Genomic DNA, 25,071 nt, shown 5'->3' on the forward strand with positions numbered 1-25,071 from the left:
TTACAATAACACTGTGATTGGGTAGGGCAGGTGTTACTGTTTCCATTTTACAGGTGAAGAAAATGAGGCTCAGGATGATTAAATACATTGCCCAAGTCCCAAAACAGAAACTAAAACCCAGGTGCTTTGAGTTTAATAGCACAAGATTTCTTTATTGTGGGGAGGAGAGCAGCAGGAAATTCAAGCAGGAAGAACAGGAGGAACCAGAGAAAGAAGCAGGGTGCCTTGCTACACTGAATTACATGTCATTTGCACCAGGAGCTCTCACTCTGTCTCTCTTCAAAGGAGCCTACAATCTCTCTGCCTTCTCCCCTCCATTGGCCCCATTTTCCCAGATCACAAGTCCCAGCTCAGGAAAAGGAGAGACTTATTGGTGGGCAAGCTCAAGAGAGTAGGAACACTGAGCAAGAGAAATTCACCACTTCTACAATCTCATTAGCACTGCAGACATACACACACATGCCATCACATCTGCAAGTTGTCAATGGTAAGTTATTAAGCCTGAGGCCTGAAGTAAATTAGGCCATGTCTCACAGAAACAGGTTATGTTACTCATATTAAGTATTTGTGTGGATTAAAATGCCATCTACTGTTTTGTGAGTCTTGTCTCAGGATCCTGCTGAGTGGCTGGAAGGGCTATCTTCCACACCCTGGCTCCAACCTACCTGAGCACATTGGCCGATGCTCCCAGAGGGGACTGGCTGAGATGAGCTACCCACCACTGTCTACCAGAGTCAGGCTATAAGGCCCCGGGGCAAGGGGCTTCAGTGGCTGCCTTTGGAATGAGGCTGCCTTCCAGGGTTGCCCCTGGCAACCAAACTGCTCCAGTAGCAGTTCATTTCTCAGAGGAGACTTGGGAACTGGAGGAGGTCGCTAACCTACAGGATGCAGGGAGTATATCAGTCGCGGTCCTCCTTTCCTCCTCCCAGTCTGAGTTCCCACTCCCATGAAGAGTGTAAGTGCTTTCCCTTTACCTGTCTACCTCAGCTCAACAGGATCAGCCTGAGATTCTCCCTGAGGACAGGGAGAATCTCAAACCAGTCTGGTTTGCCCTGCAGCAGAGATCTGGGTACCCGACACATCCTTGGCCAATTCCTGCCATACACCACATGCCCTCAAATGACTAACACCTTTTCACAGTTTCACTCTTTCTCCAGGAAGCCTACCTTGACTTGCCCCCTGGGCCCCAGGCAGGGGGATAGGTGCCCACCCCCACCTCCCCGGCCCCACTGTGAAAGCTTAAGCATCACTCTACCATAGCACACATCACTCTGTGTATTTATCTATTTTTATTAGCTCCTTAAGATCAAGGTACTGTGTCTTATCCTAGCAGAGGGCCTGGCATACAGGAGGCAGAAATAAATACTTCTTGAATGGAAAAATGAATGAATGAGAACACAAGATTCTGACAGAGGGAAACAGGGGAGGTGGGCAGGCGCTTTTCAAGCACTGGCTGCATCATATACAGAGCACAGAGGAGCTTTAGAATGATTCAGCTTCATCTAGAATGTAGGACATGAGGAAGGAGCAATGAAGGTAGATCAGGACCATGCAGGACAGTCTTGAAAACTGAATTAAACATTTGGGACAGGAGAGTGGCAAGCTCGAAGCAGTGTTTTAAGAAGACATATCTGGCCAGGTGTGCAGGATAGACCTCAGGGGAGAGCCAGCTGGGCAGGGAGACTGGTCAGACGGCTGTTCTGACAGTCCAGATTTGACATGTAAAGGGTCTAGACAAGAGGAGGCTTGGGAGCCGGAGGGCGTCACTTGTCACTACAAGGGAAAATGTAAGCAAGAAATAAACCACCTAGCCCTGGTGGATGGCTTCTTCATGCTGCCTAGGAACGTCAGCAACTGCCTGACCTTGCTTAATTAGCATCATGTGGTTGCCATCTGAGCAGACTGGCCACTGAGCACTTTGCTCTCTGCAGAAATCTTAGCTGCCATCCTAAGTGCTGCTGTTACCTGAAGGGCACTTAGTGATAGTGGGGTGGAGGGGAAGTTGAGGAGAGCATTTTCCAAACCAGTGGTCCTGGAACCGTGGTCCACTGTATATTAGTAGGCATCTTGCAAAGAAAACAATTGAGTTCTCTGCTCAGGTAATTTTGGGAGACTCCGGATTCAACAAAAGGCAAAGGTGTTTCTTTCCTCTAATATCTCAAGGGGGCCATATGCCCCCTCCCTGCACCTCATCTTTATTGACTTACATGGCAGTAGAGCCTTTTCCGTGCCACACCCATTTGCAGCCCCTAAAGGAACATCACAAAACAGCTGAAGACTCTGAAATCAAATTGGTTGGCTTGCCTCCCGAAAGATGCTTCTGGACTACATATGTAGAGCACACTGCCCGCGTGCCCACGGCCCTGGCTTAGAAGAGTAATTTCACCTACCGCCCTACCTCAGAAGCCCTACAAAATCTGCTTACTAGCTGTGGCTCTGAAGCCACTCTGCCTGGATTCAAATACTAGCTCTACCATTTACTAGCTACGCAGCCTCGCTGTGTTTCAGTTTCCTTATCTACACAATGGGGAAAATAGAACCAACTTCAGTGGGGTTGTTTGGAGGATTATATTAGTGAGATAAGCCCTGAAGAGCATGTAGCACTGTGCTTGGTGCATAGTAATCCCTCAGTAAATGTTAGGTGCTCTTTTTATCTTAGGAAGCCAAGTATCCTGTGATGACAGCCCAAGCCCTCCAGCCATAGCTCTGAAGTGAGGCATCCTAGTAAGGCCTGTTGCAAACAAGAGAAGGGGGGGGGGGGGAGGGGTCGTCTCATCCTCTCTTTGCAGAAGCAGGAATGGAACATAGGGCTATATGACTAACAGGGGAGTGAAATCATAGAACCAGGATATATGGCTGGGCCTGAAGAGTCACAGCAAACAAAGGGGTTCACAATCTGTGTCTCCCTCTGCATGCCAAGATTCCCACCTTCTGGTGTCCCAGGTTGCCCTTCTTTACCAGAGAAGCATCAGACCCTCAGGTATTTCAAGCCAGTGGCTTCCCGGCTGGAGTACTATGACCAAGATCTGTTTCTACCGACAGAACATTCCAACATCAAAGGAGTGTTTTTCCTTACACCAACAACCAATTCTCCAATTCTCTGGACACCAGCCAACTGTCCTAAACTTAATTCTGATACTACCTGGAGTTAGCCTCAGATCTCACAAGGGCTCAGTCTCATAAGACTGCCCCCACTTCAAATGCCAATCACAAATCTCTGGCCACCTCTACTTCTGACCAACCAGTTACAAATTGGGGGTTCCTACAGCCCCCTCTCCAGATGCAATACTTTGCTATAACAGCTCACAGAACTAAGGAAAGCACTTTACTTACCTTTACTGGTTTATTAACAGAGGACATTATAAAGGATACAATGAACAGACAGATGAAGAGGTACACAGAGTGAGGTCCAGAAGGGTCCTGAGCATAGGAGCTTCTGTCCCCATGGATTTGGGGTCCATCATCCTCCTGATACAAGGGTGCATTCACCAAACTGGAAGCTCTCTGAACCTTTTCATTTAGGAGCTTTAATAGAGGTTTCATTACATAGGCATGATAGATTACTCAATCTCCAGCTCCTCCTCCCTCTTCAGAGGTTGGGTGGAGTACGGATGAAAGTTCTAGGCCTCTAATTGAGGCTTAGTCCTTCTGGTGGCTAGCCCCATCCTGAAGCTATCTAAAGTCCCACTAAGAGTTGCCTCATTAGAACAAAAGAGGCTCCTGTCACTCTGGAAATTCCAAGCAATTTAGAAGCACTGTGTCGGAAACAAAAAATGCTGCTATAACCCCCATCAGTCAGGAAATTACAAGGGTTTTAGGAGCTCTTTGTCAGGAATTGGGGACAATGATCAAATATATGTTTCTTATTATGCCACAAACTTAAGGTACAAACTTAAGAGGTGTTTACACACTCTTACTGTGTGGGTAAGAAGCTCATGTCACATCCTCCATGACTACAGGAGACACCACTTCACTGCGTCTTTTACTCTCCCTTCATCTCTCCTTGCCCTCACCACACACATATCTTTCCAGTGTTTAACTTGAACCCAACAGCTTTCACACATTCCAAGGAGACGCCTTTGGATTTGGAAGGCAGAATGAAGGAATAGGGAAGTAATTCTTTCTACCAATTTAGCCTTTTACAAAGGGCTTTTTTTTTTTAAGAGAGAGAGAGAGTGGACGTGTGAGCAGAGGAGGGGGGCAGAGGGGGGAGGGAGGGAGGGGGAGAGAGAGAGACAGAGAGAGAGAGATTGAAAATCTCAAGTAGGCTCCACGCCCAGTGTGGATCCCAATGTAGGGCTGGATCCCAAGACCCTGAGATCATGACCTGAGCCAAAATTAAGAGTCAGGAGGCTTAACCAACTGAGCTACCCAGGTTCCCCTACAAAGTGCTTTTATGCACATTACCTGATTTTGATAATAGCCCTCTGATAAAGGTGTTATTATTCCCATTTTAGAAGTAAAACACTAAAGTTTAAATAATGTCAAATAATGGGACACCTGGGTGGCTCAGTCAGTTAAGCGTCCAACTCTGGTTCAGGTCATGATCTCACATTCCATGAGTTAGAGCCCCGCATCAGTTTCTGTACTGTCAGCACAGAGCCTGGAACTGTTTCAGATTCTGTGTCTCCCTCTCTCTCTGCCCCTCCTTCACTTGCACTCTGTCTCTCTGTCTCAAAAATAAACATTAAAAAAATAAAATAAAGAACTAAATAATAGCCCAAGGTCACACAGCTATATGAAGTAGAATCAGGACCTGACCCCAGCACTTTAGACCTCTAAGCTAGGGAACTGTTCACTATACCCTCCAATGTGGCCTCCCCCCCATATTCAAGAAGCACGGCCTTGATCTGACTGAGACCTTGTCTCTGGGCAGGTCACATTCAGTTCTGTGGATTTGTGGGGGTGCAGCACCCCCAAATACCTCGCTCTGGCTCCAGAAATGACTTTTGAGAGGAGGTGAGCTGGTGAAGGCATTCAGGGATGCCAGAAGCAAAGTCTTGGATCAGAGCTGCTTTGTTCCCTCTTGTAGCACATTCTCCTCTGGGGAAATCTCCAGCAGCTGTGATATGGTTGGGTTCAATATTCTGCCCTGATGTGGTCTGACAAGCAGCTAAAAAGCTGGAGTGGGAAAATGCTAAGACTGAAAATCCCTCTGTGGAAATGTGGTTACTTGTTACTACCCTCTGTGTTCTGTGTACCAGGGACTCAGGAAGTCCTAGGCAGGACTATCTGATAGGTTCTGAATCTCATTCATAAGCCACAGTAAGAGGCATGCACCCTTCTCTAGCCTTCGGAGCGGTCAACCCAAATGCCCTCAGGCAAAAGATGGCTGTCTGCTTCCTTTGTTTTCATCTTTAGATATGTCCCTCCTCTCCTCCTACAGTGGGGACCAGTTTCTTCTCACTCAGGAACCAGCTTCTAAATCCTGAGACTCACTTTCTTTCTCTCCTCACCTCTCCTCAACTACCAGCTTTGTCACAGAATCTCTCAGAGGACACCCCCAAATCCCTGTTTTTATCCTCTGAATTCCAGGACCTACAATTTCTTCATTACAGTGAGAGAGGATAGATTCCTTCTCATCTTGCTTATGCTGTGGGGATGAGAAGACAAGTGGTTTGAGCCCTCACTCTACCTTACCCATATTATTACCCTTTACAGCTCTACCTCAGCTGTCAAAGCCTGTGATGGCACACAGACTAAGGGAAACACACAAGTTCCCCCAAGGGACATGGAGGAAAGCTCCAAGCTTTTTACATTTCTCCCAACACACATACACATTCAACTCTCCCTCTCTCTTCCTCACTCCCTCCCTACAAGGAGATGTTAATGGAGTCGTCTATTGAATGCAGCAGCTGCCAGAAATGTTAGGCTGACTGGGCAGAGGGCCTGAACCCATTTATTCCAAACTACAGCCCCCATCACATATCTCATGTTTTTATCTTTTAATTTCCACATTGTGCCTCAGCCAGGTCACTGAATGCTAACTCCTGGTATGAGAGCCCACATGTTTCCCTGGAGTATACACTGATGTCTGCCTGTCTACCAGCCACAAAAGTAGGGCATGAAGATGTGGGAGGGAGGATGGGAGGAAGGGTAAGTCCGCACACATCTCCCAAAGTCCATTCATATCCAAGAAAATGTTCCTTAAAAAGCCCCAATTGTGGAACCTTTCTTTGACATTTGTCTATAATTGTGACAATTTACTAAAATGTCAAAAAGTCTAAAAGCCACTCTCAAGGAAACACTGCCTGTTTCTGAAGACTCTGAACCTGAGACCAGCCAGCACCCACCAGTCATTGCCACCTCATAGCTGCCTTGTCCTCCATCTTGAGTTATTTGAAAGTCATACATTTTATCAGCTGTTCAGAATAAAGACAACAAAACAATTTTAATTACAGGATGGGAAAATCCTAGAATATTAGCTGTGTATAATCTGGCAAATTATGGGAACATGACTTGGTCATGGGCGGAACTCTTGCTTAACACAGGAATGTGCTTCAGCTCTTGGTTCTTCTTTCTCCCAGCTTTTTCTTTGACCTACAATTCTCAGAGGATCCATTCCACAGATATAACTCAGTGCCACTATGTTCCAGCCTGCTCCTCCTGGCACAGCCCTTGGATTCAAGATAAGATTACCTCTTCCTTGTGGTTTTCTGACACTCCCAGCTGATTCCCTGGATACTGTGGTCAGAGGCTCCTCAAACCAGCTAGACTGACGGGAGCCTTTCTTCAATCTGAGCTTGCCTTTCTTCACACCTGAGTCTAGAAAGGGCTGTTCACAACTGACTGCTGAATCCATAATCTGTGTTTCATAAGAAATTTCATTTGAATGAGCTAGATGTACTCTACAGTTAAGAGGAGAATGGACAACACACACTGTAATGGGCACAGATTCCCAAGCATCACTTCCTTAGGGAATCAGTCTCTCCCATTCCCTAGTTATTCTAAGACCACATTATTCTGGAGGGACAAGACGCTCCCTACAACTCCAGGGGTAAGGACACAATCCACACCTAGCCCATTAAATTACTTTGCAGCCAAAAAAAAAAAAAAATTACTTTGCAGCAACTGGTTCAGAGAAGGATATACGACCCAGACCACACTAATCATAGTCTTTTCTGTGTTTTTGCAGGAGCTATGGGAAATGATACATGCTTTCTCCCTCTAGAATGGTGAGTTCTAAGGATAGCACTGTTTTGGGGCTGCTGGTGGCCATATGGCTGCCACGTGTAGAGAACCTGCCTAAGAGTAAAGCTATGCAGGAGTAAGCAAAGCTAAGTGATGGAAGTAGTCTACACCTTGATGCACCATTTAAACTCATGGATTTAGTCTTCCTGAAGCAAGTCTACTCTTTGCTGGAGATGTTTGGGAAAAAGGCAGATAGCTGCCTTTCACTCATCTGTTATTGGGTCCCTAAACTACCTCGGTTTTATTCCCTCTCACAAAATATATTAGGAGAAAAGTTATGGAAATGGATGAGAGTTGTCAAAAATTGCCCCCTTTACCTCCATGTCTAAACACAAGATCCCAGATCTCTTGAGAACAAGAATGAGGAGCCACTTTCATTCTAAAAATACTGAGTCAACTCAGTATTTGAGGCATGTCCCTAAATCAGTGGGAATATCTGGAGAGAAGGATTTACTGTGCTCTCACATTTTCCTTTGGCCACTATCAATGGAGATGGGTCAAGATATGTCAGTGGCACACCAGGACTCAGTGATATGTCAGAGAGTTCTCTGCTCCTTTGCCAACTCCATCCCTTCCTATCCTCTCTGTTAATGTGAAGGAAGTTAAGTTCTAAGGGGTTACCAGAAGCAGTTAAGTAACTGTTTTGTAGAGGCTTCCTTGGAAGAATCTAAGAATTCACCCTTATTCTCGCAAGAGGGAGCCAGTCCCAAATCTCACAGACTCTGATGATGAAGCCTGGACTTGGAGAAGAAAGCAGGAAGTACAGAAGGAAGAAAGAGGGAAACCAAAGAGAACGATTACCAAAAAAGAGTGAAAAAGAATCTCCCAAGCACAAAATAGCAACAAGAAGAAGCCAACAGATTGAGTGAAACGTACCAGAACCCGAGCACCTAAAGCCCCCACAACAGCAGGCAGTTCCTGGGCAGGTGCTGAGCTTCTCCTTTCAGATGACTCTGGACCCTGCTCTGGGAAGGTGAAGCCTGGCCAGCTCCCAAACAGAGCACAGACCTGCACAACTGACTAGCTGTCTAGTCATGGCTCCAGGGTTCTTGCAATCAAGATGCTTCCATAATTGGTTAAATCCGTGGAACCTCAGCCTGTGGTTCTGAGCTAACAAGGCTACTTAAATCCTTGCTGGCACCACTGTCTGCCAGATGCCTGCTGAAGAAGCCACCTATTGCTAGAACACATCCTCATCTTCTCTCAGCGGACCTCTACTCATCTATACTTTTTGGACAGAGGAATAGAGGGTATTGTTCCCAATGTTCATAATCATTGGGCATTAATCATCATCACTAAAATCACAAAGTTATTTGGGTTACTCAATACTCTACCACTTGGGAGAGGTGCTGTCTTAAGTTTGGTTCCCTAGAAGCAGAGCTCAAGAGAGGATTCAGGTAATATGATTTATTGAGGTGTGCCCTTAGGAGAAAGAATGAAAAAAGCAGGAGATGGCAGGAAAGAAGAATGTGGTTGCAGCTTTGTTTGGCTTCTGCCTGATCCCACAGGGGAGCTCAAGAACATAAATAACACCAAAGAATTGATCCTTCCTTGAGGTGAAGGGGGTGAAAGTGATAGGGAAGTACAGATAGGGTCTCCCATCCACCAAGCAATTTTCTTGAGAAGGGGGTATCTGTGAGCTACTTAGAACCCAATACAGCAGCTGGAGACATGATACTCTGATGTGGTAAAGATGCATTCTGGCAGGAGTACTGACAGCATCCACCAGGGCTCCTGTATTAGTTAGCTCTGGCTGACATCACAAATTACCATAGAGTGTGTGGCTTCAATTTATTTTCTCATAGTTCTGGAGGCTGGAAATCTGAGGTCAGGGTATCAGTGTGGCTAAGTTCTTACAAGGGCTTTCTTCCTGGTTTGCACATGTCCACCTTCTTGGTGTGTGCTCACAAGGGGCCTGCGGAGGTGAGTTAAACAACAAGCACTCTGATGTCTCCTCTTATAAGGGCACTAATTCCATCATGAGAGCCCCACCCTCATAACCTCTAAACAACACCATCTAAACCTAAATACCTCTCAAAGGCCCTTCCCCAAATACCATCACATGGGGGGTTAGGGCTTTAATCATCTGAATTTTAGGGGAATACAATCCAATCCATAGCAGCTACCATTCTGTAAACAGGGAAAAGAGACAAGAGTTAGCCAGATTTGTTCCAGAAGAGCCATTTCCCTTGCACCTAAGTTCTTCTGGAACCCCATCTATGGACTGACGCAGAAGAAAGAAGTTAAATCTTGACGGGCTGAGCCAGGCCTAGGATCTCCCAACAGCTTCTTTTGTCAGCAGGTGCTGTTTCCTGTCCTGTGATTGTCTGCAAGCCTTAGTCCTTGGTAAGTATTCTGTAGGTGACAGCAGAGGCATCTGTGTGCCATCCTATCCAACTTAGTCTTTGAAGCTACCAAGCAGAGCCATTAATATTCTCTTCAGTCACAGACAGTTCTCTTCAGCCTTTGTTAGTCTCATTTTCTTCCCTTCAGACTTTCTCATCAAGAGCAGAAGCTTCCTTGTTCTTAAAACCTTTTCTTCTCTTCAAAGAGCTCTGGGCTCCAGGGAGGCCTGTGGCCAACTTGCCAGACACCTCTGGATTCCCAATGAAGAACAGATTGCCTCCTGCTCTGCAGCTCAGGACCCAAGCACTTCTGACTCCCCTCACCTAAGGATTGAGCAAAGGACCAAGTAGGATGCCCCCTTCCCTCTAGGTAGTCCTCTAGGTAGGATTAGGCATTGGGTTATTGAGGCTATCCTGCTTAGTTCCCCAGTCTACCACTACTTCTGGATTTGGGTTATTCAGACAGAGGAATTCAGCAGGAAGTATCACTAGCCCTGCCCTTGAGAGTAGGAATCCATCCACTGGCCACCCTCCATTTTGGAGCCCCTTTCCATTCATTTGGGAGGAGATGGGGAGGACCCTCCATTTCACAGATGGAGCCCTATAGGGGCAGAAAAGAGTTCTCAATGAGAATGCCATTCATGCCTCTTGTATTTATTAAGAGCTATCACACACACAGCTGTGTGGTGGGTTCCTAGAAAAGTGAAGAAGTAATCTCAGGGAAGCTTAAATGCTACTACTGGCCCCAAAGTAAATTTCTTTAGCAATCTACAGATTTTAATAAGAGGGACTCAGGTGCTGGCAGTTCACTCAGAGATGAGTAAGTCAGGCAGACAGTAATTCAGTTTCGTTGTTGAAACTCTCCTTTGAAGGCTTCTCTTTCCTTCCAAGAACTACTGGTTGTATTCCTTTATCTTCCCCAAGGTTTTCCAGGATGAGAGGACTGTGCCATATTCCCCCACTGCCCAGGACTTGATTCTGACATTTCTACATCTTTCCTTCACTTATGCCCTACAGTTGTCTCAAGCATACAAGTACTCACTCCTTACAACTGCTTCTGCAGTAATTCCAGAGAGGCACATGAAAACAACTTTCCCAGGATTATATTTTACTAAATTCCTCTGCAGACAAATGGTTATAGCAATAGGGTGCAATCATTTGTATTCATTTCACTGTCCCAGTGGATCCAGCATCACTGGGCATACCAGCCCAGGTGGACACAGAGGCACACAGAAAAGGTCTGCGACTCCATCTGCTGGCTTGCCAGCAGCTCGGAGTGCAGCCTTTGAATTCCTTGCAAGACAGGCTCTGGCTCTGAACCAGGAGACCAAGATGTCTTTTCATCATGATAGAATACAGATATTCAGCCATTTTATCAAAAGTGATGACATCTACCCTTCCAAACTTAAACCCACAGACACAGACAACAAATACAGCTGGAAAACACAGAACCAAGGAATATTGATCTAATAGGAGCTGCCTCTGCTCTGAGAAGCATTGCTTTGCGGCTATAACAGGGACCTGCATCGAACAAGAAGACAGCTCCAAACCAAGGGGGGGTGGGAGGGGTTAGGATGGAGTTGACAAAAACACTGATGAAATTGGGCATTTTCTTTTCTTCTTTCCATCAAGCCCTTCATCTCTACTTGCCTTGTGTATGAAAAATGCTGCTTCTGCAGATTATTTAACTATTCCCCAGGGCCTGTGATCTATCCAGAGTCATCTTTTATCCTCACAATTTCTAGTTTATCTATCTTACTGTGAGGTAAGGAAAAGATGGGGGTCCATTTTATTTTATTATTTTTTTAAGTTTTATTTATTTATTTTGAGAGAATGAGCATGAGTCGGGGAGAGGGGCAGCGGTGGGAGGACAGGGAGAGAGAGAGAGAGAGAGAGAGAGAGAGAGAGAATATGAATCCCAAGCAGGCTCCATGCTCAGCACAGAGCCTGATAGAGGTCTTGATCCCATGACACTGGGATCATAACCTGAGCCAAAATCAAGAGATGGATGCCTAACTGACTGAGCCACCCAGGTGCCCTTATGGGAGTCCATCTTACAGATAAGGACAATTAAGCTTCCTTAACAGAAGACAGAAAGAGAAAACGATATTACCTACCATTACTCAAAAATTAATTACTTGGTTCTTGGGGCACCTGGGTGGCCCAGTCTGTTGAGCGTCCAGCTTTTGATTTCAGTTCAGGTCTTGATCTTAAGGTTGTGAGTTCAAGCCCTCCATTGGATTCCACATTGAGTGTGGAGCCTATCAGAAAGAAAGAAAGAAAGAAAGAAAGAAAGAAAGAAAGAAAGAAAGAAAGAAAGAGAGAGAGAGAGAGAGAGAAAGAAAGAAAGAAAGAAAGAAAGAAAGAAAGAAAGAAAGAGAGAGAAGGGGGAAAAAAGAAATTATGCACTTGGTTCTTGATATCACTACATGGTATTATGTATTTGCAAGTTTCAACAGAGACTCTACTCTGCAGTATCCATGTCATAGTAAAGTGAAGTGCCAGCAAAGATTCTGGCAAATTCTATAAATTTTCATACAAAACAGTTGAAAGGCAGTTACGAAACTCTAAAACCTTCACCCAAATCAAGGGTAAAAAAAGTTGTTGGATATTAAGAGAAAGTGTTTTGTTTTTTTTTTTAATGTTTATTTATTTAGAGAGAGTGTGCAATCACGAAAGAGCAAGTTTGTTAATAAGGGAGGGGTTAGAGAAAGAGAGGTGGAGAGAGATTCCTAAGCAGGCTCCTCGCTGTCAGCACAGAGCCCAACGTGGGGCTTGATCTCACGAATCATGAGATCATGACCTGAGCCAAAATCAAGAGTCAGATGCTTAACCAACTGAGCTACCCAGGCACCCCAAAAGAAAGTTTTTGAAAAAGATGTATTTGGTGAGAAATTTTGGTGTCCTGTGGGTACTCCTCTCCAAAGAAAGAGGGGTACCTGCATTTCACCACAAGCCTAATGAGAAGGGCCTCAAGGGGACCCCTCAGAGAGCTTGCTATGTGTCTTTGTCAATTAGAGGGGTAGAATGGACTAATTTCTGACTCCAGCCCAAGAAATACAGGGACCACTATATGGGCTGGCGGCTGCTTTGTCATGCTGGGATCTGCCCATAGTCACAGGGCTTGAGTGAGCAAAGAACCTGTTTCTCATGTAAAAACTGGAAATGGAATGTTGAATTATTAGGGGCTATAGAGGAAGAAAGCAACTGAGAGAGGACAGTGTAAAAAAAAAAAGCAGTGTCGCATACTTGTCCAGGTCAAGCGTGTATGTGCATATGTGTGGAGGGGACTTCAGATCTCTGAAGAACCCACAAGAGTACCCCAAGAAAATGCCTGATTTAAACTTTGGCCCCTCCTACACCTGTTGGGATGAGCACTGGGTGTTGTATGGAAACCAATTTGACAATAAATTTCATATTAAAAAAAAACACCTTTGGCCCCTCCTGGCTTTAAAAAAAAGCCAGCTTCAACAACATGAAATAAGTACAAAATTTCTTGCCACCTCTTACTTTCTTGCTATAGTCCTGAATGGCTCAGAAATTTCAGGGAAGTAACAAGGACCATACTTCCTCTCTTCACTGTCATCAAGCCCCAGATTGGGGAGCACAAATAACTTAATCTTGAAGAAATCTGCAAACACTGACAGTACCTGGGCTGAACATGTTAAGTACGTAACTAGATCATGTTTTACTGCATAAAGTCACTATAGGGCTTCCTGATTACCTGCAAGAAAAGCATTTGTTCAGAAGTGGAATTAGGACCATCAATGCAGAGCAGTTTTAAAGTAACAGTGGGAACCAAAAACAAAGTTTCTTTTATGATTATACCTTATGAGTCCTACTTGTCATTGTTCCAATTACAATTGTAAAAGCTGTTCCTCCACCTTTCCCCCACCCTCAACCTTACCTTTACTATAAAAATAATAAGTGTGCCTTGGAGGCTCTGTTTTAAGTGTCTGTCTCCTGATTTAGGATCAGGTCATGATCTCATGGTTCCTGAGATCGGGCCCCACATTGGCAGCACAGAGCCTGCTTGGGATTCTTTCTCCCTCTCTCTCTCCCCTCCTGCACTTGTACTGTGCTCTCTCTCTCTCCCCCTCGCTCTCAAAAAAAAAAAAAAAAAAAAAAAAAAGTAATAAAAACACCACCAAAGGGGTCATAACAAGAGGAGCTATTGTCAGAACTAATAATTCTCTTTGACTTAACAGCACTCTTAATGTCTTTGTGGAAAAGGAGGCCTATGGACTTGAGTTCTGCCTACTTCTCCATTTCTTCTTAATTTCCCAAGCATCCCCTATTCCTTTCTGTCACTCCACAGTATGTACCACAGTTTTGAGGGAGACTACTTCTACTTCTTCTTCTTTTTTTTAAGTAAGCTCTACACCCAAAGTGGGGCTTGAACTCATGACTCTGAGATCAAGAGTCACATGCTCTACCGACTGAGCCAGCCAGGCACCCCTGAGGGAAACTACTTTTAACAGTGTCCTAAAATTTCCTGTGTTGTCACAGTCCTGCCCCACATCCTGCCCATCCTCAGGGATAACACAAAGGTCAGAAGATATGATGACAGCTTCACACCCTCTTCCATGACAACATTTATCTTCTCAATTTTCCCCTAGAGTCCACAGTGGATGAGATACATACACATACACCCACATACAAAAATTGTATACATGAATTCTCTGCCCTCCAGGGAAGTAAAACTTAAGACAGCTAACATTAAACACACATGCATAAATGTATAAATATGTATAAATAACAGAAAACAAATACATGAACAGCAGGGGTAATGCATGATTGAGATGGGAAGCAGAATCCGCCAGTCAACAAATGTTTTACTGAACAGCTACTAGATGTTAGACATTGAGCTAGGTTCTGGTAATACAATTTTGAACAGAAAAGACACATTCCCTGCACAGACATGGAGCTTTCAAAATGCCAGAGAAAATAAACACTAAACAACTATTTACTAAAAAGTAGGTTAATGAATGAATAAAAGTGTATGAGGTGCTGTGTAAGATAATACATGGGACGGGCCTGAGCATTAGGAACCTAATCTAGTGGGAGTTTGAGAAGCTTGCCTACACCAGTGACATTTCAAATGGGTCCTGGAAGCTGAGTAGGGTTAGACAGATGGCTGGTGGGGAGAAGAGGGACCTAGGAGAAGAAAGGGCAAATGGGAAGGCAGAAGCTACACATTCAAGGAACTGAAAGAAGGCCTGTGTGGCTAGACTGGGTCTTTCTATGAAGCAGCGGGAAAGGGGCCAAGTAAGAAGACTGAAGAGATCAGCAGGAAGCTGGGGATTTTCAGTGTTGATTCAGAACAAAGCAGGTGAAAATTATAGGATATAAGATTCAAAGGACTGGAAGGAACTTTAAAGGTTATCTAGTCCAACCACCCAGATGCTGCTGGAATCCTGTCTGCCCATTCCCTACCTCTGGATCAACATGAATGGAGGCCAGAAAGGGCCTACATGGGATCACAGGAGACTGGTGTCAGGGAGCAAGTGAAATACCCACGGAGCCCCAAAGGCTGAGGCAGAAGGGTTCTTGGCTTCATTTCTCTGTCCCCAGAGTAGGAGTTGGAGCTGCCAGGTTCATCGGCCTATCTGTGTGAAGACACCCTGACAGCATTAGCCAAAGTGAAGGGGATGGCAGCCATTCATGTTTATTAACCACAGCTTGGTGGGCGGAGAATTACTCTGAGCAGGTGTCAGGGAGGTTGGTTTGTTCAAGAGAGTTTGGCTAGTTTGCACTCACAACAGAGAACCCTATTGTGGAGGGCCAGGCAAGGCAGCCTATAGTAATGCCAAAGGAGAGCAAAACCAGTGTGCCCATCACCCAGAGGAGTTCTGGCCTGTTCACTCTAATACTGGAATTTGTTCATCACTGCTAGGGTGCATGTTTCTTGTGCTAGAGGCAGGACATGGAGGCTACTCCTTCATGGTACAAAGCAATTAAATATTCATGTTTCCATGGTAGTAGTGAAGCCTGCTCCCCCCACCCCCACCATTTCCCTTCCTTTTCCTGCTTCTCACTATATGGCAGGGTTTGGTATGCTCAGTAAGGGTCCCATGTCCTTGCCATCATCGTCACTAATCAGCATTTAGTAAGTACTCTACACTATGAAGAGCTTCATGGTGGCTCAGGATACAGGAAAGTAGAGGTCTCTATACTTAAGAGGCTCATAAATCTAGATGAGGAAGGCCTAAACATGCACCAGAAGATGAACGATAACCTCAAGTACCAAATGGATATAGAAGGAAAAAACGAGGCTTTATGGAAAACTAGATGGCTGTAGAATCACTATGGAACTAGATCACTTGATAATCCCCAAGCTCTCTGAAGGAGCTGGCACTTGATCTGGGTCTGACATCAAAGTCAGGTGTGGTGAGGAGGTGGGAAAGCATGTGTGTGTTGAAGGAGGGATGGGAGGCACGGGGATAGAGGGACAGGGTTAGACCAGGGGTTTCTGACAGAGTAGTAATGGGAAGTCAGATTTGAAAGGTGAAGAAAATCATGAGAAGCCCTAATGGTAGAATAAAGTGGTTGGAGCTTTGCTTTTATTCTGGAGATAATGAGACACCACTAGAGTTTTGGGGCAGAAGTTTTAGAACAACTCTGGTGATTGGAATGTGCAAAATAATTTGAATGGAGAAGAGGGGGAAAAAAGGCAAGGAAGCCAGTTTCAGATCAGCATATGGCAGAATTTGATAACTTTTAGTTTTTTTTCTATTGCTAAAAGAACTGGATGACAGACATTTCCCTTAACCTCCCACTGAAATTAAAGAAAAAGAGATGAAAGTTTTGGTTGCAGTGATATGGGTTTGGGATTTATAAAACCATTAAGATTCCTGTAAAAGAGTAAGATAGAAGCAAGAGCTTGAAGAAACTGGCCTCAGAGCAGCATGATGCAGGGAAGTGCTCCAAGCAGATTAGAAAAAGATTCTCCTGGGTTGCAGATGAAGATGAGTTTGTAGGACCTGGAAGGGACCTAAGACCCTAAGTCTTGCTCCCTGGAAGCACCTGAGCAGGGAACATGACCCTTGAGAAGATGGGCCACATGAAGCAACTGGGAGACAGGACTCTAGACAGCAGGATTCACAGCCTTACAAGAATCCTCTGAGTCAATGATGAAGAGCAGACACTCATTCCCTGGACCTGAAGGGAAGGTCCAAATGATGGGACAACAGATGTGTCAGGAATAACCAGCAACTCAGAACCCTCTCTAGTCTGATGGCAAAATATAAGATCCTGGAACCACAATTCAAACCTGAAGATGAGAAATAGGTGAGGTTAAATTTCCCACCATTAAGGTGGGATAGAAGCATAAAACTGGAGTGTATCTTTATTTAAGATTATAAATAAATGTGATACTTCCCCCACACAGGAATTTATAAACTGAGAGTCATACCTGCTATAAACGTTGCAGTTCAAGTGTGAAGGGATGACACCTAGATTAGAATGACTGCGAAGAAAAGACAAAAGACATAAAAGTCCTAGATGTATTATGCAGGAATAAAGAACAGGACTTGATCTGCCCAGAATCTACAGAAAATCCCACGGCATGTTGAGAATGCAGGAAGTTTCTCCTTGCCTCTGTCACTCTCTACCCTTAGGCATTCCTATAGGGGACTCAAGTAAATGCTTTATGAGTTAGTCCTAGCATCCATAAATTATGATGAAATGTAACTTAAAAAAGCTTTGTGTTCTCCCAAGGCTGTATGTTAGTGCTCGGGTAATAAAAAAAATATGAGATTTAGTCACTGAGTTTCCACTTTGTATCAGACATGGAGAGCACCAGTAATACCTAGATTAACATTACTCTGTTCTCATCCTTGAGATGCTCACAATCTAGTGGAAGGATGGACATGCTGTCCCTTGTGTGTGTCACAGCAGAGCTGGGTAAATCTAGCAGGATCAAGTGACAACCTACGCTTCAGGAAGCCAGAGAGGGCTTTATAGAGAAGCTGAGATTTAAGTGGGTTTTACAGGAGGAGTAGGAGCTCAACATTTTGGTAAGGAAAAGAAGAGCACTCTGGGTAGTACACACAAGGCATGGAGGAATAAAGAAATCAGGAGCTTGCAGTGGGGACCGGTGAGAAGGGATGAAAAAGAACTTGGAAGAATGAGCCCCCCAGTATTTTCACAAGACTAATGAAGTTATAAAGATCACATAAGTGATTTTGCAAATTCACTAGTAGGTTAGGACCTATATTCTAAGCCTGTGAGTTGGGACTCACAGAGCTAAGTGGGATTATCATAACAAAGAACAAAATTCAACCGCATTCAGTGAAAAAGATGTTCTACCTAGAAATGGATCCTACAATCTTTAACCAAGGGTAGGCTACCCACATGATGGACACAGGAGGAGCAGCTATTAACATATTCACCCCAAAAGGACTTCTGAGATACACAAAGTCATGTGTCATCTGGTATATGGCCCTATGCTGGATACTACACAAAGGGATATGGACACTTAACTACCCTTAGAGAACCTAACAGCCTGAGACCAAACTTCATTTGTCTCTCGAGGACATGTCACCAAAATTACTAGCATGTTTTCCTTCCTCATTAATCTCTAACCTCATAGCCTTCTTCATCTACCACACGAGCAACTTTTACAAACACTTTATCTTAATATCCATATTCCAGGAGTCTGGATAAAGCCTGGGAACTTAGAGGGGCCCATCATACTGCACAGCTTCAAGCTTTCTGTCTTGAGGGTCACTTTTAGGCCACTTCCCTTTAGGCACTACTCCTTCCCCACCTTTGTCCTTCACGATAAAGACAGTGTCAAAGAGGGCTATGCTTGCCTGCAATCCATGGTAGCTTCATTTGAAATATGGCACAAGAAGAAAACACCCCTCAAAACTTGAGAGAGTTTTTTTCCTAATAATGTGTCTGAAGATTTATTGAAACATCTGAAGCTCATTTTCAGCACATTAAAGATCTGAATTGCAAATGTACAGGTTATATATTTTGCAATGTATTTCTGATAGAATTCAGGAATCAGGGGAGAAAAGATATTATTATTGACACATTCTTTGAGAGTGACGGGGGATCTTAAAAAAGTGACTTCAACTAAAAAAAGAAAAAAAATCTGGTTTTACCCTTCAAATAAAAAATGCATTTGATTTTGAAAAACAATCATCGAGACTCACATTTTTGTGTTTAACAACCACCTTGAAATTGCTCTCCCTCAGAGGACAGCATGATTCTGGGCCACCTTCGCATGAATGATTTATGACATTCATGAACTTGGCAACTACATCAGTTTTTCTAAACCTGGCATCCAACACCAGCTGCATGTTAAGTGAAGATTTATGATTTATAAAACTTACCTCATTATGCAGAGGTACATGAATTGTCTTATGTGTGCAGTCTATAACTCCCAAGACAGATAAGGAGGCAGCTATGTCACAGAATTTATGGCTCCTTCTTGCTAAAGCTGAAGTTTTGAAGAAAAACTAAAAAAAAAAAAAAAAAAAAAAAAAAACAAAAACTGGCCCTTTGGAGAAAAATAGCTTTAGCTAACCATTACACTCCCACATGATAAACTGGCCATACCTCACCACTATATCTTACAAGAACAAAGAGGCTAACAGTGAAAGTCACTTTAATCACAGCACTGAACTATGTCTCCATTTTGAGCACTGCAGTAATAGACAGAACTTAAATGACTCTTTGGAAATATCAAGCAGTTTGTCAGCTTAATTTCCCCCAGTTTGGTGTGTGAGATCTCTTGCTGAGATTTCTCATCAAGTAGTCCAGCCAGAACCACAGACATGGACTTCGGAGAAGAGAATTCAACACGTTGGTGTGCCCAGTGGCTTCCTGTATGTACCTTCAACATGAGGAAGAGTAAATGTTGGCGTTGGTTATGAAATACAGCTTGTTTTCAAAGATATTTTAGAAATGCAGCAAATCTCTCCCCATATCCTGCTAAAAAGTGGGAGCACAGAGGATTCTGTGAATCTCAAGAAAGAATAAGATTATATAGACAGTCATCAAAAATGACAAGTATAGGGGCACCTCGGTGGCTCAGTCAGTTAAGTGTCTGACTTTGGCTTAGGTCATGATCTCGCAGTTTGTGAGTTCGAGCCCCGCATCAAGCTCCGTGCTGACAGCTCGAACCCTGGAGCCTGCTTCAGATTCTGTGTCTCCTTCTCTCTCTGCCCCTCCCCCACTTGTGCTCTGTCTCTGTCTCTATCAAAAATAAATAAATGTAAAAAAAAAAAAAAAAAAAAAAGACAAGTACATGGGACCAGGTTGAGAAGCAGATCTCTTTAGACAAGATAAACACAAAAAGCAGAATATGAAAATGGTAAGCACACATGATGACAGGGAAAAGGCAAAGGGATGGAAAAAAGGATGTTTCCAGCCTAGAGATTTTCAATAGTATAAAATGAAGAGAAAAACAATGAAATTCGTAATAAAGTATTTTCAAATATGCCTATGAATATACCTATAGAGATATACACATGGTTGTTAACGTCCCTGAATGCAAGAAGTATGCCCTCTGTCTCTCCTCTGCAGAACTCTCTAAACAGTGTTCTACCCTTCCTGGCCTTCGACAGTATAGAAGACCAGCACTCAAATACCTGAGGCAATGGAAGAAAGCTGAAAATATAAAAAGTCTCCAAGGAAGGGTAAGAAAATTACTTGGACAAAGGAATGTGAGGAACCCATTTCCAACTTTAATAACTAATTATTAAGTCACTTGATTTTTGAAATGTGTCTGGTATTTCAGTGTACTGGATGCACTGAAATGTGTCCAGTTCTTAATAACACCTTATCTGCTCATTGAAATGCAGTTACTCTAACTCAGTTAAATGATGCTCTTCACACAAAATGGTGCCCTGGATCACCTGGGTGGCTCAGTTGGTTAAGCATCTGACTCTTGATTTCCTTCGGATCAGGTCATGATCTCACAGTTCCTGAGATTAAGCCCCATGTCGGGGGCTCTGCAATGGCAGCAAAGAGCTTGCTTGGGATTCTCTTTCTTTCTCTCTGTCTCTGTCTCTCCACCCACCCCCCCCCCCCCCTCCTGCCCGCCCAACTACATAAATAAACTTTAGGAAAAAAACCAAAAGAACAAAAACTGGAGCACCTGGGTGGCTCAGTCAGTTGAGCATCTGACTCTTGATTTTGGCCCAGGTCATGATCTTGCTGTTTGTGGAATCAAGTCCGGCATCGGGCTCTGTGCTGATGGTGTGGAGCTTGCTTGGGATTCTCTCTCTCTCTCTCTCTCTCTCTCTCTCTCTCTCTCTGCCTCTCCCTCGCTCACACTCTCTTTTTCTCTCTCAAAATAAATAAATATTTTTTAAAAAGTTAAAAAAACAAAAACAAAATTATGTCCTAGGGTAAGAGAACAGTATCAAAGAACCACAAATGCATTAATTAAGGTAAAGCCTCTTTGGCCACTGGGAGTATATCCAAGAGCAGAGTACGTGTACAGGGAAGAACTTCATTTGAGTTCAGAGACTCATTTACTACTTCTCATTAAGCTACCTATAGATTTGACCACTCAAACACAGGTGCTGTTCTCCAGGGCTCTGGGTCCTGGCATTCTGTTGACTGCCTGTAATCCTGAGAACTACCTCCCAAGCTCAAGCCAGGGAGTCATGCTCTAAATGGAATGAGAGAGAAGTGGGCAAGCACCATACACACGTACACAACATATACATATACAACAGCCCAAGGCAGACCAAACTTCCTTCTTGGAAGCCACACAAAGCTGGGGAGAACACACATACATGGTGGTCTGAATCGCAGCCTCTGTAGAGTTGCCTTTGTACTTTGCCACGCTCAGTAGCAGTTTGTTATTCTATGGTGGAAGACAGGTGTTCATGAACCCCCCAGCAACTATCATGCTCACAGATTCCCCTTTCCCCTAAAGAATGGGTCACAGGGCTCTTCCCAGGGAAACCAGCTTGCTTCACATCATGTCACATACATAGTCACCACCCCCACCCTACCCTCAATTGCTAGTTAAATAAAACAAGGAATTGGCACCTAAACCAAAGGTCTACAAACTGACCCAGTGACCCTTGAGACAATTTGGCACTTTTCTGTGCCTTTACACAATAACAGAACTCCCTGTGGATGACTAGTTCAAGCCACGTAGGAAGGTAGCCAGGATGGTGCAAGCAGCCCCAGGAATACACTGGGGTACAGGAAGAAAATATTCAAATATATTTACATTTTTTTTCTTTTCTACTTATATTTTGAATTTGAAATATGTTTAATAATAGTACTAGATATATGTAAGTGTATAGTTTATAAATACATAAATATACACATAATTGAGGTGTGTGCTCAAATATTTTTCTAATAGGAATGTGTAACAAAAAAGTTTGGAGACCAGAGGACACTATGGTGCTTGGGGGTATTTCTAAGTAAGATGTGGGTCCTTAAGCCCCACCCCACCCCCATCAGAATTCCCTGTGGAACTTAAACACACAGATTACTTGACCCACCTCAGACCTACAGGACTAGAATCTCTAGGAGTGGGATGCTTAGAGCTTCCTACTGATGTTTGGGAACTAGAACAATAGAAGAATTAGAGAAGCAGGCATGAAGAAGCTGAGCCACAAAAAGGGCCGAATCAGTACAAATGGGAATGTCAGAAGCCCATTTCTTTTTCTTTCTTTCTTTCTTTCTTTTTCTTTCTTTCTTAAGAGTGGGTTTTTGTTAAATATTTATTTTGGAGAGAGAGAGAGAAAGAGAGAGAGAGAGAGGGAGCTTGCGTGTGCATGAGCACGAGCTGGGAGGGGCAGAGAGAGAGAGAGAGAGAGAGAGAGAGAGAATCCCAAGCAGGCTCCAGGCTGTCAATGCAGAGCCCCACATGGAGCTCGATCCCACAACTGTGAGATCATGACCTGAGCTAACATCAAGAGTCAGATGCTCAACCGACTTAGCCACCCAGACATCCCCCAAAAGCCCATTTCTGAGGGAGGTCCAATAACTGGTTGCTATAGGCCAGGTCCTCCTGTGGCCTAAGGAAGAGTAGTCACCCTCCTTGTTCTTCCAAAACTCTAGCTTTATGGATACTAAACAATGCGTGTATTTCCCCAACTAGCCTTCAATTAAATCTTCATCACCTAAGGAAACCTGGGCACATCCTCTCCTGATGGCTGGGGAGCAGCAGTAGGGAAACTTAGAAACCAATAGCCCCTCACATAGAGAGCCTGTAATCCAGGGAAACTGAAAAAATAGTGGACATAATCTCCCTAACTCAGTACTTTCAGGAATGAGGACAAGATAAGACAAAGAATATACAAGCCAGAGTTGTCTGTAAGATTTTGAAAAAGGTTCTGTATTGATTGAACATTTAATTTGAAATCATGTGGGTGATTTCTAAAAACCATACCAAGTAAAAAGAGAGGCTATGGAGCAGAAGCTAACACTGTCTGTGTGACCTTGGGCAACACAGTTGTTCTTTATCTTCCTCATCTATTAAATGAAAGGTTAGACTTTAAAAGAGATCTTAAGTTCCTTTCCGTGTTTCTACAACCCAAGTTCAGATCAACTTCTAGCTCAAGGGTCCTTTCACTATACCATGCTAATGAAGATTAATTAAAATTAAAGCCCTTTAAGCTAGAAAATTCAGAAAGGCCTTCTTTACCTTTAAAAATTAACTATTAAATGGCTCTTCATGAAAAGCAAATCTCTGCTTTTGGTGACCCTCTTCCCTCCCCAAATAGGTGCTTCAAAACATTGGTTCTGGACCTATCCAAGAGCCAATTGTTTTCCAAACCTGAATGAAAATCCAGAGTGAGGCTGATTTTTATCCTGTGCAATGAGACTGCAGTATCAATGGAATGCAAATGTCCTATCTAAACAGAGTGACACTTTATTTTCATTTATTGCTGGCTTACTCTTCTTTCAGGGTCATCCTCTATTTTTCTTTTCTCTTTTTGGAAGGAGGGCAGGTTGGTGGGTTACCCAGGCTTTCAATATAAAATGAAACCTAGTAATTGTCACCTCTGGGCACAGAGACATCACCTGACATAATACTTCCTACGCTTCACTGGGGCAAGTTCTGTTGAATCAAACTTGAATGGAGTGACACCATGTAATATGCTCCAATATAGTGTAGCTAATGCCAGCATGGAGAAGTGCAAACTGGCTCCTGAGACCTGCTACAGGTACATGAAAAATTCCAAGGAGAACAAAAGTGAAAAAAAAATTCCAAAACTGACAAAAGTGACAAGGAGAACAAAAGTGACAAAAGTATGCCACATTTTTATTTCATGAAGATGGAAGGTGCCACAGCAGGATATTCGTCTTTGGGAAAAGTGAATAAAACATCATCTGAGTCACCAAGTTAAAGACATTTTGCTTTAAAAATATAAACTTGATTCTATGAGTTCTATTATAGATTATACTTTACAGTTTGTTCTGCAATCTTAACTACACAAAATTTTTAAAAAATATTTCGAACTCTTCTATTCCACTGACTAAAATAACTGTTGTTAATACTGGATTAGGCTGATATTATAAAATTGAACTTCTGCATGTATGTGGAGGTAAAAGATGAGGCCCATTTCGGCAGCAGGGCCTAGTGGGAAGCAACAAAGGTTCTGGAGTCAGATAATCTAGCTTCAAATTCTGACTTTACCAGTCAGTTGTTATGTGAGCCATATAACACATCAACCATTCTAAACCCTAGTTTCCACATGCAAAATGGGAATAGTGATAGTATTCTACTTAAAACAACTGTGGTAAGCCTTCATTAGACAATGTATATAAAGCATTTAGGACAATATGTGGCATTTAAGTAAACAGTTAACAAGTATTAGTGATTACTATCTAATAACAATTCCTATTAACTGCTGGGAGTTAAATACTTAACAATTGAAACTAGTTTTCAATCTTCAAATATGCCAAAAAAAAAACCAAACAAACCCTTAATCATACTAATTAGAATATAATTTAAAATATAGTATGCACAGGTATTGGGACAGCTGCCTGTTCTGTCTGGGAAACATTTACCCACATGCAACTCGTGTACTGGCTCCTTTCACTTTCCTGTGTGACACTGAGATGACAGCAGAGAAATGAAATACAGTACTGTGCTGTATGGTGAAGAATTATATCACCTGGCTGTGGATCTAACTGTCCATTCTTATTCATTTGCATCCTATTTCTTTTTAGACTCAGGCTCATTTCTTCAAGCCTTCAGGCTATAGGCCATGTTAATTTCCAAGCAGTCCAAAAACCTGTCCTTCACACTGGCAAATACAATACAGCCCCATTCTCAGGGTCTAGCTTTGAGTATCTAGAGCTTACCACATCCCCCTTGTGGTCATGGAAAATATTTGCCAGGCTCTTGGGGAAACCACCAGGAACCTCTATCATCCACAGTAACATTGTCTCAGACACTCTAAAGATAACACCATTTGATTCCAGGATTCTTTTGATTAATACTTTGTGGACTTTAGAAAAATGCAACAACAATAACAACAACAACAATAACAACAACAAACTCTTAAGAGAACCAGTTGATAAAAGAAGGAAAAGAGGAGAC

General features: G+C 43.4%; 1 long non-coding RNA gene across 1 annotated transcript; it reads left to right on the plus strand.

Annotated features, from left to right (window-relative positions):
- Nucleotides 1-839: 839 nt before the first annotated feature.
- LOC132681483 (uncharacterized) lies at nt 840-20,270 on the plus strand. Its single transcript, XR_009611076.2, has 4 exons — nt 840-955; nt 7,136-7,175; nt 9,494-9,537; nt 20,076-20,270. It is a non-coding gene; the product is annotated as an uncharacterized LOC132681483 (long non-coding RNA).
- Nucleotides 20,271-25,071: the final 4,801 nt, after the last annotated feature.

Source organism: Panthera onca, chromosome A1 (assembly GCF_046562875.1).
Source record: "Panthera onca isolate mPanOnc1 chromosome A1, mPanOnc1 haplotype 2, whole genome shotgun sequence".
NCBI classification, from domain to species: domain Eukaryota; kingdom Metazoa; phylum Chordata; class Mammalia; order Carnivora; family Felidae; genus Panthera; species Panthera onca.